Source organism: Hesperophylax consimilis, chromosome 9 (genome assembly GCF_061612785.1).
Source record: "Hesperophylax consimilis isolate HC1 chromosome 9, BYU_Hcon_1.0, whole genome shotgun sequence".
NCBI classification, from domain to species: domain Eukaryota; kingdom Metazoa; phylum Arthropoda; class Insecta; order Trichoptera; family Limnephilidae; genus Hesperophylax; species Hesperophylax consimilis.
In genome coordinates, this window is record NC_142844.1 from 2,291,911 (window position 1) to 2,304,796 (window position 12,886).

The 12,886-nt window shown below is 34.0% G+C and overlaps 1 protein-coding gene across 3 annotated transcripts in view; it reads right to left on the bottom strand.

Annotated features, from left to right (window-relative positions):
- LOC149420780 (CUGBP Elav-like family member 2) overlaps positions 1–11,065 on the bottom strand; it is an 864,914-nt gene extending 853,849 nt beyond the window's left edge. For 2 of the 3 annotated variants that reach the window (XM_089635534.1, XM_089635532.1), the window contains exon 1: positions 10,650–11,065. The gene's annotated coding sequence lies outside the window, so the exon portion shown is untranslated. Of the gene's footprint in view, positions 1–10,516 lie in introns of all 3 variants that reach the window. The other variant, XM_089635533.1, reaches the window with a different exon arrangement.
- Positions 11,066–12,886: the final 1,821 nt, after the last annotated feature.

Genomic DNA, 12,886 nt, shown 5'->3' on the forward strand with positions numbered 1-12,886 from the left:
CCTTCGACCACGTGAATCGAAAACCTTTGGTTTTCGATGCTTGCCTCGTTTTCCAAATTAATGTTTGCCTCGTAATGTTAGTTGCTCGGAAACGTAGATCCTCGAAATCGGTCCAGTAATTCCAATGTTTGCGGTATTTAGTTTTTCTTCTATATTCGGGTTGCTTTTGTTGTATGATTTCACATCCTCTATCAGCTGTTCTTTAGCTATATTCGATTTGAGTTTGACTATAATTTCTCTCGGATGAAATTTTTTTTTGCTGCACGATGACTAGCGTCTATGTCTTTGATTTGGATGTTACACTTAGTTTTTGGCAAATGTTAAAAATGACGTCTTGTTAGTATTTCACCTTTATTTTCCGGGATGCCTCTGATTTCTAAGTTGTTGGCTTTTAGAGCCCGCTCCTGGATTTCAAGACAGTTCTCCAGCACATTAATCCTGGCTTCCTAATCGATGTTCTTTTTTGTAAGAACCTCATTCATTTATTTTTCATTTTTTATTTTTTTTTATGTGACACCTCACAATAGCGTCTCTGCCTGTGTAGTATACAGACAGGGGAACTATGTCACCACCCGGTTGGGCGGCGTTGTGAGGCGTTGAGTTCCTTGCTTCAATTTCACGGATCTTGCCTAGGAAGTCCTCGTATTGTGCACTTATGAATTGAATGCTTTCTAGGATTTTCTTGTTTTGTTCCAAGATGTCATTTTGTTTACTTTCGAGATTAGACGTCTTATCCATGACTAGCCCTTGCAGATCTTCCAAGTTTATCTGGGCCTGTGCGGTGGTTGTCGGTCCTTTATTATTTATTTATTTTGACTACCTCCAAATGTTCGTTACCGCTGATTGTCTCTGCTACGCCCGAAACTCCCGCTACAGATGTCTTCGTGTTTTTGCATTGTTTACATTTAAGTAGTGCCCGAGTGAGTTTACGGTAACTGTTCTCCTTGATGCCCCACAGGCTAGGTGAAATGTCCCTTTGCACGCCGAGCACACAAAAATTTATTCCTTTGTTATAACCGGATGTGGGCAAATATTGCAGTGCATTTTTTAAATTAAATTTACGTACTACCTGCGTTAAATACTTAGGTAATGATTAAAACTTATTTTTCTTGTACGGATTATTCGCAGAAGGGACGGTAATCACTTAAACGAATTTTATAGAATGTATAACTTGGTGTCACAAACGGTAATCAATCAGTCAACTTTCCGATTTGTGTGTTTTATCACTGAGTAATCACTTTAAAGCAGAGCAAAAATAACATGTACTCGTCACATTGACATTTAATGTTGTTGTCTATATATATGTTACGCTTATTGCCCGTACTGTCAGTGATAAGTTAATATAAACAACAATGAGATGAATTTATGTGTGATACTCTGTATACAAAATATTAATAATAAACGATAAATCGAACAAAACGTAATATTTAATTACAGTGGGATGAGTTTGTCTTATGCGGAATAACATTTTTTTTTTCGTTACTTTGATTGCACTTTTCGAGCACATTTTTTTAGCTAATGTTAAAATTCAGTGGGTTAATTAGTGGAATTATTATATTGCCACTTTAATTTTGTTAGTCTTATACCATGATCATTGTTTGCTTTCAAAATATTCGAAAGACTTGTTACTCCACACCAATTAACAAACTTTTTTATATATTATCAATGAGAGCAAATACTTTCCCCTCAAAAGACCTAATTTTCCTTTCGAGTAAATACTTGAGTTCTGCAAATTTCTGATTTTGATCATTTTTTTTCATCCATTGAAAAATAAACGTTTAATTGAAATAATTATTACTGAGAATTTGTTACCTCAATTTATGAAAGTACTGGGAGAAGCACTGGGGAAAACCGGGTTAAACAAATCGAAATCATTAAAAATTATAGCCAAACATTAACTGCGTATTTAATTATTGTATTGGATAAAGTTGAAAGACAAAAAATATTAGAAAAATTGCTGTATAAAAATAAAACAAGGCCCCATCATGCTCGTTCCACATTTGTAGCCATTCAATGAGAAGAGAGAGAGATTCTGAAAAAAAGAATTCTGAAACTTGAACAAACTACTAGTGTTTTAGATGATAAAAGAAAAATGTCCTAGCTTTTCAAGCGTAATCATTCCAGACTTAAAAAGTGAATTTCCGCTGTCCAATTAATATTTGCTTACGTCAAAGGAAAAATGACAATGAAAATCAATTCTAGCAGGCCCTTCAGCGGAGTCATCATAACTCCGGATTATTTAACCGAAAATCAAATTGGACGAAAAAAGCAAACGTTCTGCAAAACTTTTAATTAATTCTAAGCAATCCGCAAAATTCAGTGGCACAGCGGTTCCAGCAAAGTGCAAAATTAAAAAAGCAAGCTTATGCAAAAAAAAACTCATTTCCGAAGTTCGTTTGGCGGCTTCGGCCGTAACGCCGGCTCTGCGGGGTAATGGAATATAATGTAGATCGTGTGATAATGAAACGCTTTAAATGTACGGACAGTGTGGAAATGAAAATCATTTTAACACTCAACACGTGGGTACAACTTGCCGGTGATTAAGTGCCAAAGATAGGATCCGCCCCGTGACCGCATGCAACGGGCTGATGTTAGCTTGATACGAACTTTGATAAGCTTTAGCAACGTTATACACGAGTGCAGATGCAGTAGGTACGTACAAGCTCGTAATGGTGATAATAATTGTACAGGTTTGTTAAAAGGTGTTAATTAATTAAGTACAATGCAGAGGATACCCTCTTATACACGTTAGAAACATCGCAAAACTTTACACAATAATCTCAAAATATTTAAGATGATTTAAATTACTACGCAAAGATTTAAAAAAATTATTCATAGTTATTTTCAAGAAACAGTTCACAAAATATAACCATCTATTTATTTGAAGTCAATTAAAGTCAAGGTAAAAAGTTTAGTAGGTAAAGTGAAGACGAAGAGAAATATAGAATAACGATGGTGTGTGCTCCATTCCATACTGATGTATTAATTTATGATCGTATACATTACTTTTGTTCGATATTTCTAAAGGTTAGTGCTTAGAATATCTACATTGTAAAATTTTGTGAATAATCTAACATTTCGTGCCTATATTCTTAAAAGTTCTTACTAGCGTACCTACTCCACAATCGTTTAACCAATCTATTTACTTGTGTATTTCCCCACTTCTAACATCTTACGTAATTTAATTTCAATAAAATTCACGTCATTGAACAAAACTCTCTATATATTCTTATTACCTAACCAAAAACTCTTTTCACGAGTTACCAGTATTGAAATGTATTGAATCGAAGATTAAATTATACAATCGGTCGTTTACTGCAAACTTGTTGAGCTGCGTGCACATCTCTGCACAAGAGCGTGATATTTTAATAAGATTACCTCAGACCGACTGGGAAACCTTCCATATGCTTCATTATTCAATTAGCAATATGCGGAGGCATTCCACTTCACCCCCCTTCTGTTCTCCTGCTTCTTGCCTCAACAATCCTACATCCCAGGCTAACTTTGCTCTACTCAATGATCCAAATTACTCAAACCAATCCGCAACTCACCCATAAAAGGGAAATAACAATTCTAATTGTTACCTAATTCAATCACATATTTGTTAAATATGTTTCTTTTTACTGTGTGCCTAGTTGCAGGTTGGATTTTTTTTGACGTGGTATCAGTTTCAAAATGATCAATTTAATTTTTTCAACAAAAGCGAGCAACATTATTAGAGGCAACGATTTAACTGACTTTAATTTTGCTTTAAGAAGTGAAATACTGAGATGTATCTGGTTAGAAATTAATGAAATGTGTGCACCGAACTACTAAATTATAAATAAACATTGACAACAGGACTACAATGATATGGACAAAAAATGTTTAAATATTTAAAGGGTGTCTCTCTCAATATTTAACCTTTAAAAGTTCTCAGAAAATAATATATTATTATATTCTAAGCACATGAAGTTATCATTGAACGTGTTTTAACTGTTAATTGCCACCCTTCCACCCCCCATTAGAAATCTTTCATAATTTATGTCGAAACAAAGGGTCGCTCTCTCAATGTACGAATTCACCCCAACATCCCCATTGAAGGAGAAAAATTAAAGGCTGAACTTTGGAGTAAGTAAGCTTCAATTTGCATTATAAACGACCGTGAAATGTTGTTGATAATTGCGGTCTTTTAAAAGTAATTAAGCAAGTACAAAGTAAAATAAAGTTATTCTTAATTTGTTAGGACATTTCTTGAAAACGTCTCTTGAATTTTAATCTTAATTGTCTCAAAAGCCATTTTGCACCTTTAACTCGATTTTCCATTTGAAAGAAGACATAATAAACTTAATGATAAAATTGCGTTTTAACCACTAATAATAAAAATACAAATTCCGGTGAAAATTTTGTAATTCTCCAAACTACATATTTAAATATCCATATAAATTAACCATCTTATAAAATGATTTCAGTGTTATTTCTAAGATTCTAGAAAAATATCAAAGATAGATGTCTCAGAATATTTAATATCGGTTTTCAACCTGTGGATGTCAAAGCATTTGTGAAATATTTCCCAGAACAAAAAAAACTTAAAAAAAAACAATCGGAAATCCGAAAGCTCTCCTCGCCAAACAAAATAGAATAGACATATCAAATTTAGTTAATCGTTTTTGAATTCTATTCGGGCGAATCTGTTAGCCAAGTGTCTCTTATACAAAAGCTCTTCGCCAAAACGACCGACTTTCTTGGAGAGCTTCCAAACGATATACACAACTAATTATTAACGCATTTTATAGCCGGACTGTCGCGGAGTTCGGGAGATTCTACACAACAAACCGCGATCAAAATACCGCATCACGGAGAGCGTATATATCTGATGTTGTCTCATCTAATTAGTCGATGGAGATAACAACTACTTGCGTTAAGTGTGTTTTATAAAGTAGTTTGCGCCCTGTCTTGGGGCCGGGATTAAGTCACTCGGGTTAGCGGGAACATTCCTACATAATTATTGCACGTAGCTCGATCTCTTGTTTACAGAAATGCTTGCCTCAAGTTGAGAAATAAAATTGTCTCTTTATTTAAGGTGGAGAAAGTATGCCAGTGGGTGTTGCAAAGGAAAATGAATCTTCCGCGAGATTATCTCGTTTTATTGTTTTGTTTAGCGGATTCCATCAGAGAATATAGGTCATGCTCTATAAATACTTTAGATTTTTATTGGGTAATATAATACTTTGACAAAAGACTACAAAATGCTTGTCAATCCATCATTCCTCGATTTTCCTTCGAATTTCGATCTTTGAATTATATTTGGGTTAGAACCGCAAATTTTAAAGAAGGTACAAGAATTATTTTTAAATTATTCATCGCATGGTATTGTGGATGTATAACTTTGGACATTATTAGCTAGTTCATTAAACAGATACTAGACACAGAAAAAAATTTAGTAGTACGCTTGATTACGCAGATGTTGGGTAGCTATATAATACGTGGTCGAATTACAGACAACGTTATGTATTTTTTTGTTTCTTGAATTAAATTGCAGAAAAATTTATCAACATGAATCAAATAATTATCTGTGGTAAAGTAAAGCGTACGTTACAAATGAAGAAAGATGTGTAAGGATAATTTAAAATCTGAATTTGAATGGTAGAAGAAGTGGAGGTCGCCCAAGGAAGATAAAGCACGATCAAATGAAAAAAATAAACAAAAAAGTAAACTTTTCAAGTGTTTACAATAATTTTTTATCCATCTTTAAGATGCACCCAGTTTTCAGGTACATTAGAATTCACAACATCAAAACTTTATTCCAAACCATTAATAGCCCCGAGCAACGCTGGGTGTACGTCATCCAGTAGTAAATAAAAAGGGTGTCAAAATATGTATTGATTTTGTTACTGAGACAAGATTCAGAGTGGACCATGTTGAAGTGAAGATAACAGTAAGATAGACAAATCTAATCATAAAATGAAATCAACTAAAGTAGTCCATGGACCTGTGTAAAAAACCAGCGAATAATTTAAATTAGGAAGGTTACTGAATTTTTTTGGATAAAGCATCCAAAGAAAAAAAGTCCTAAATGGTTTTTGAAATTATCAAATAATTCAAGGTCTTGATAAACCGAGGCAAAAATTCCCGATTGAGAAGGAGGCAGCTAAAAAAGAAACATTTGTTGATTTTGAAAGCAACAGGGCATATGTATTTATACTATTTTAAAGAATTTTTGGGAGATATTAAGAATTTGAATAAGATGGACTTGTCCAGATGTGTTTGAATTTGAGATATTTGATTTTTTTCCCCAAATGATAACCCAGGGGAGGAATAGTAAAAAACATGACAAACGCGCAGCTATAATCAGAAGAAGAGACAAGTGCATTACAGGTAGACATTGTAGTTAAATTAAATTTAACTAAGTTTACCAACAAAATGATTTTTTTTTCATTAATCCCAAACAAGAGGCCCTGAGGAAAATAATTTTCCTCCGGGCTTAAGTCGTCTTTTAGGATACTGTGTTAAGGGTATCTTTAAGGAAAGGAAGCAGAGGAAGTTCTGGGAAGGTAAAACGTATCATTGTGTTGAATAGGAATCTATGGATCAGTGTGTCCAGGAGTAACGGATATATGAATACATCCCTCCAACTGCGGTGCAAGGGTATGGGTCGAGAGACCAGTTGGAGGGATCTCCCAAACCACCCTCTCCCTCATCCTGAACAAACCTCAACCGATGAACCAGCGCATTCCTGCTAAATCACCAGCGAACCACTTGGGGTTGGGGTGACCTGTGGCAGAGCTGTTTGTTATACAATAAATGGTTTCAAGGGCTGCGGTACCCAAACCCTACTCCCAAAATTGTAAAATGTGTTTTATTTATTAATATCAATCTTTTAAAATCAAAATAACTTAACCATTGTAATATATTAATGATTTACTCACATATACCACTAATTTCATAAATTGTTGTTATAAGTTTTACTATTCCTAAATGTGTTATTGTAAATTACAAATATAATAGAGCAAGCTGAAATTCTATATTATTTTGTTTATAAAAACGGCCATTACAGACAAAATAAAATTAATTATTGAAGACAATATTAGCGATTCCTAAACGAAAATTTGAGACAGAAAAATCAAAAAAATGTACGGTCACATATACACGGTCTTCAATAATTAAATATTACAATTTGAGGTTTTACTTATTAAGTTATTCAAAAAAATAAAAATAAAAAACAAAGTAAATTTGCTCAACTTCAAACCAGTAATTCAATCAAAAGTACTAAGTTAAATTCTCTGAACGTCGTGCGTTTCTCTGGATTAATGAACTCACATTTGCTTTAAATTAAATTGTCTTTTCCAAAATTGGAACTATTTTGTGGAGAATTCAGAAAAGCGATTATGTACCATGTAGCTTATAACATAAAAATTTAAACAGAAAATTATTTTAATTGTTTCAAAATTGGTATAAATATTGTGCTTAATTTATTTTTTCTATGTGAATACCGTACACGAGTCCCAACTTCTCCCAACCGTCTGAAACCAGTAAGACTATGTCATCCCTAATTGAGGTATGTTGTAAGGCTGACGGAAGTAGGGAGGGGAAGGAGATGTGGAAGAGAAAGGCGGGGAAGTATCTTGCTAATTCAGATATGGTCATATAACACGAATAAAGCCATTTAAGCAACGTTGTAATTGGAAGAGTATCTTCCACTCTGGAATCCATAACTTGTTGAAAGAAAGAATCAAGTATAATACTGTCATGTCTTTATTACATGTATGACATTGAACGTACTCGAATGAAACTTTTGTAGAAAATTGAGAAAAACGAGGTTATCGGTTGGTTTTCACGAGCATGAGTGGAGGTAATAGGGATGAGATTTTGAGGTTTTTAGTAGTGAGGACAGTACTTTTGAGTCGATCATGAGTTTGCGATAAAAAAATTATGATTTTTGATAAGGTTAAATGTATCGGAATGGTGAAAGAATGATACGAACGTTATTATTCAACTGTTAACGAAACAAACAGAAATATTCTTACTCAAGCACTTAATAAATATATGTACTATCAATGCAATTAAATGCATATGCTATTTCTAATAGCTAACCTAAGTTGCATTTCTTGAAAATACTCTTAGAAAGGAGATAATATGTTGTGACCTCCAAGGGAGATAAGAGGTTAGCATAATCACCAGCGGTCACAAGAACCAACAAACTCTAGCTTTGTCGACATTATTCCGTATTTAATGATTATTGAAAATTGTTCTGAACAACGATACTGCTTATTGTCGTACTTAGTGTGAGATACAGGACTGATAATGGGAACGTTTATTGCCGAATGGGAACTAATTTTCTTGCTCCAAACCGTAAACATTTCATTAACTAGCCCAATAATGTTTATGTATTCAAATCTTCAACAACAACTGTGTACATTCGCAAATGTTTTGAGTCGACAAAAGACTCTAATAACAGAGTTTTGCTCGATGTTTACATTTTAATTAATTCCGACAAATTCATAACTATTTTTATTCATATTTAACCCCTCTAGCGTTTTAAGGTCATATATGACCGGGCTTCCAGAATTAAAAAAAAAGTACTTTTATCTTTTTTATCTATCATTCAGTAATACGTAATTTTTTGAAGTTCAAAACAAAAATGACAATTCTATCCAGTTTTCTTCAAAAATATATTTTTGATGCTATTAATAAAACTGTGAAGTTACAGTTTTCTTAGAAATCCCCCAAACAAATCGAAAGTGTTTTCGAAATATCGACTTCCCTCAATTTTTCTACGATTGGAGTAAAAAGTGTGGCTAGCGTTTTTGACAAAATTTTAAACGTTTGATATTAAAATGTTATTATTTAGAAATAGTAGTGTTGATTTTAAATGCTTACACCTGACAGATAAATTTGTCTTGTTTCTAAAACATTATTTGTTTTTACAGAAGAATAAAAAAATAAGGTTTTACAGCGCATTTGAAATACACATAAAACATTGCAAACTGAACAAATGTACGTAAGTAAGTAAATACAGTCCATTACCATTAAAATATTTTACGTAAAACGGTTTTTCAACTATAATGTTAGCGTTGAGCACCAAATTTTATTTTTCTAGACTATGAATTAGTAACTTCCCGAGGTATTTAGTCAGAAATATCTGAGATTTTACTTATTTTTTTATCAGAATTAATCAAAATAAACCCTGCCGAAATATCAATGTTCTTGGCTGGCTAGGGCAAATTCAGTCGTAGGTCTCTCCAATACTCTGAGCCGCGCGCAGAATATTTTTGTACACGCCATCTCCACTTACGTCGTTAAGATTTCAACTTTATTTTAGAGTATTTGCAAGGACAAATTCGTCAATAGGTCTGTCCAATACACCGGGGATTTTGACTTAATTTTATAATTGATTAAAATTTATTGCAGGTTTTTTCTGTTATAACAATATAAATGATTAGTTACAAACTTTTTGTGGATTTAAGTCCTCCCACACAAAATTCAGAAGTCTTCAATGATTAAGATTGGCTAACCCCAAAAAGTTTTTAAAAAATCAGATGTTAGGTTGTATGGATTCATTCACCCGCATGAGCTTGAAGGCATTTGTGTACGGAAATAACAACCATTTCATTCGACAAATCGGGTGTGATACATTTTTATGAAAATAAAAAGTGAGCTATTGAATCAATAAACTTGAAATAACCCCTGAATAGATCGACACCTAATGACTCCGTTTTGGAGCTAAATCTCTCTGCTATCGCTTAACAGACACCCAACAACACAGAGATAACGTTTGTTATTAGAACAAAATGTAATAGCTGTTCGTGCAGTTGAATAAATAATATAATACAAACTGGTAAATTTGTATTTCAACTTTAAAATTATTATAGTCATTGAAATGTTGGGTTAGGTTAGGTTATGTTATAATTTGACTTTAACATAATATATGGGCACTGCTAAGTTTAACTTTGCGTGGTTTGAAACTAAAATGATAAACAATTTAACTATTTGTGCAAGATATGAAACTTTTTTCTTTATACTTCTATGGTTCTAATGGAATAACATTGAACAGACTTGATTAAGATTAAAATAACTTGAAACAATTAATTAAAAATACTTAAGCAAATTTTAAACGAATTTAAAGTAAGAGTTAATGATTTGACTTTACGTACTTGTAGCAAGTTGAAAATACTTATCTGATAGGCAAGTACAAGTAATAATGTCGAATTATATTATCCTATGATTTGTCTATTGATCCAAACACAAGCAAATATCTAATTCAGTCTTATTAATGCAAACAAACAAATTTGCCTTACTTAGGCAATCTTGCCAGAGCAACGGAACTTATATAAGGGGAAAATCAAATAATCGGAGGGAATTTTCACTCGATGGCAATACAAACAAAAGAAACATCTTCACCCGGGATACAACGTCGGTAGTCGCTAGGTGTATTTGTTGAAGTTGTTCACTTCTTTCTCGCAATATATTGTGCAAATAATATCCCAGTTATTGAATGTACATAGAAAGCAACAAGTACAATCGTATTTCTTCTTACCTCTCGTCTGTCTTCCGCTATTTGCTCGTAGAACAATGGATCATTTCCACTGAGTCATCGGAAAGCTATCTCTTTCGGAAAGAGACATTCCTTTTGAAATCGAAATAAAATTATGTTGAACTGTTTTATTTACCTGAGCTTTATCGTTTCCAGATAAATTAATATCACATCTATGTAATTGAGCACTTATTTTAAAATCCACTAAAAAACACTTTTCACATGAACTCTAAATGACTACAAATTATCGAAACACTGATATCACGCACAAATGCAAGCTGACGAGTAGGGGTCACACGTTCGGTCAAACCGAGATATAAAGCACGTGGATACACGAAAATATTTGGAAAAAAAAATGGTGGTTTTGACGTTTGAATCCGCGATCAGCTGCTCGGCTTCGGGAGGCGGGAGGGGGTCCGGTAACACGTGGGACAAGACAAGACAAGAGACCGACGGGGAAAGCGAGTGAGCCCGCGCGCGCTTATGACCGTTCACAAACTGACCGCATGGCGCATACTTCCTCCCGGCGGCCGCCGCTGTCCGTCGCGCCGCCCGAGCCCATACAACAGGTGTTAACACGAGACCGGGGCTGTACCGTCCACTCCGGCTACTCCGGCCACTCCGGCATCCAACACTCCAAGCGCCCAGCGATGCTCCGCACCACCCGTGGCAGGTGTACGGTCACCGCGGAACATAAAACCTTCTGTCTGCAAACACCGACGCCGAGACGTCCCAGCTATGCGCTCATCCTGTGATGATCATATCTCGTTGTGATTTTAGAATCTCCGCTTGAACAGGTGCTCAATCTAAATTAGCTACGCAGACGGTCCGTCAAATGTGATGTCAGCATCTAAATGCTCAGAAATTATAATTTAATTCTAAGTTCCCAGTTAATTAATTTGACAAATGAAAATTTATTATCTTGCGGAAAATGGAAGTGCTAATGTTTGGTCAAGGTTTTCATTTGTTATGTTAATTTATCCGCGCGCCGAATACTGCCAAATAATAAATAAACTGGATAATAGATTTCAAAAAACGTTTTCTTAAAGTGAACGCATAAAAAGTAATATTTACTGATTAATTTATAACAAATTTAATCGAAAAATCAAATGAGCATGAAATATGCTTCCATAAACACAATTATTATGTCAACACTTTGATTCAAAACAAAACTCACCAGCGAGTAGGTGTTTTTTGAAGTGAAACTTCTTTAGGCGCGTAATGAATTTTCGGGGACGGAGTAAAACCGAGTCACGATCGAAACGAAAATGCGGGTACCCCCACCACCGATTAAAGTTCATTTGATCTAGTCAAAGTTTTGAAGTAACATATAAATGCTTCTTAGCTCATCCCGACAACTGGCGTTGGTGGTGTAATGGTCAGCATAGTTGCCTTCCAAGCAGTTGATCCGAGTTCGATTCTCGGCCATCGCACATTATTTTTTTGTTTTTAACGCCTTTTTCATTCAATATCTTATTTTTTAGTAGGTCAGAACATTTTTTAAAAGAAAATAATATTGCAAAATAATAAAAACACTTATCTCACTGTGATAAAACATTACTCCGCTAGAGCGCGCTTTGCGTTATTGTGTTGGATTAAAATTATTATCTAATCCGTATATTATGATAATTGTATTACATTTATTTAATTAATTTATTTATTTTGATAATATGTAATAATTTTCAAAGTTTTGAAGTAACATATAAATGCTTCTTAGCTCATCCCGACAACTGGCGTTGGTGGTGTAATGGTCAGCATAGTTGCCTTCCAAGCAGTTGATCCGAGTTCGATTCTCGGCCATCGCACATTATTTTTTTGTTTTTAACGCCTTTTTCATTCAATATCTTATTTTTTAGTAGGTCAGAACATTTTTTAAAAGAAAATAATATTGCAAAATAATAAAAACACTTATCTCACTGTGATAAAACATTACTCCGCTAGAGCGCGCTTTGCGTTATTGTGTTGGATTAAAATTATTATCTAATCCGTATATTATGATAATTGTATTACATTTATTTAATTAATTTATTTATTTTGATAATATGTAATAATTTACAGAAAAAAAATTAAAACTATCTCCCTCTGATAAAATATCCGTTCGCTAGAGCGCACTACGCGATCTTGTGTGGGATTCTATTTCTGTACATTGTACATTATTTTTAAAAATATATTATATTTTGGGTGTGATGTAGGTAACATTATAAAACATAACAAGCTCTCATATTTTCAGAACCTACATAATATAATCAATTTATGCGGCTTTGCTTACAGTTGGTGCTCAGCGTGGTTGGCTTTCAATCAGTTAAGCGAGGTTCGATTCTCGGCTGTGGCATTTTTGAAGTGAAACCTTGTTGAGGTGGGGGAGCCGCTCAC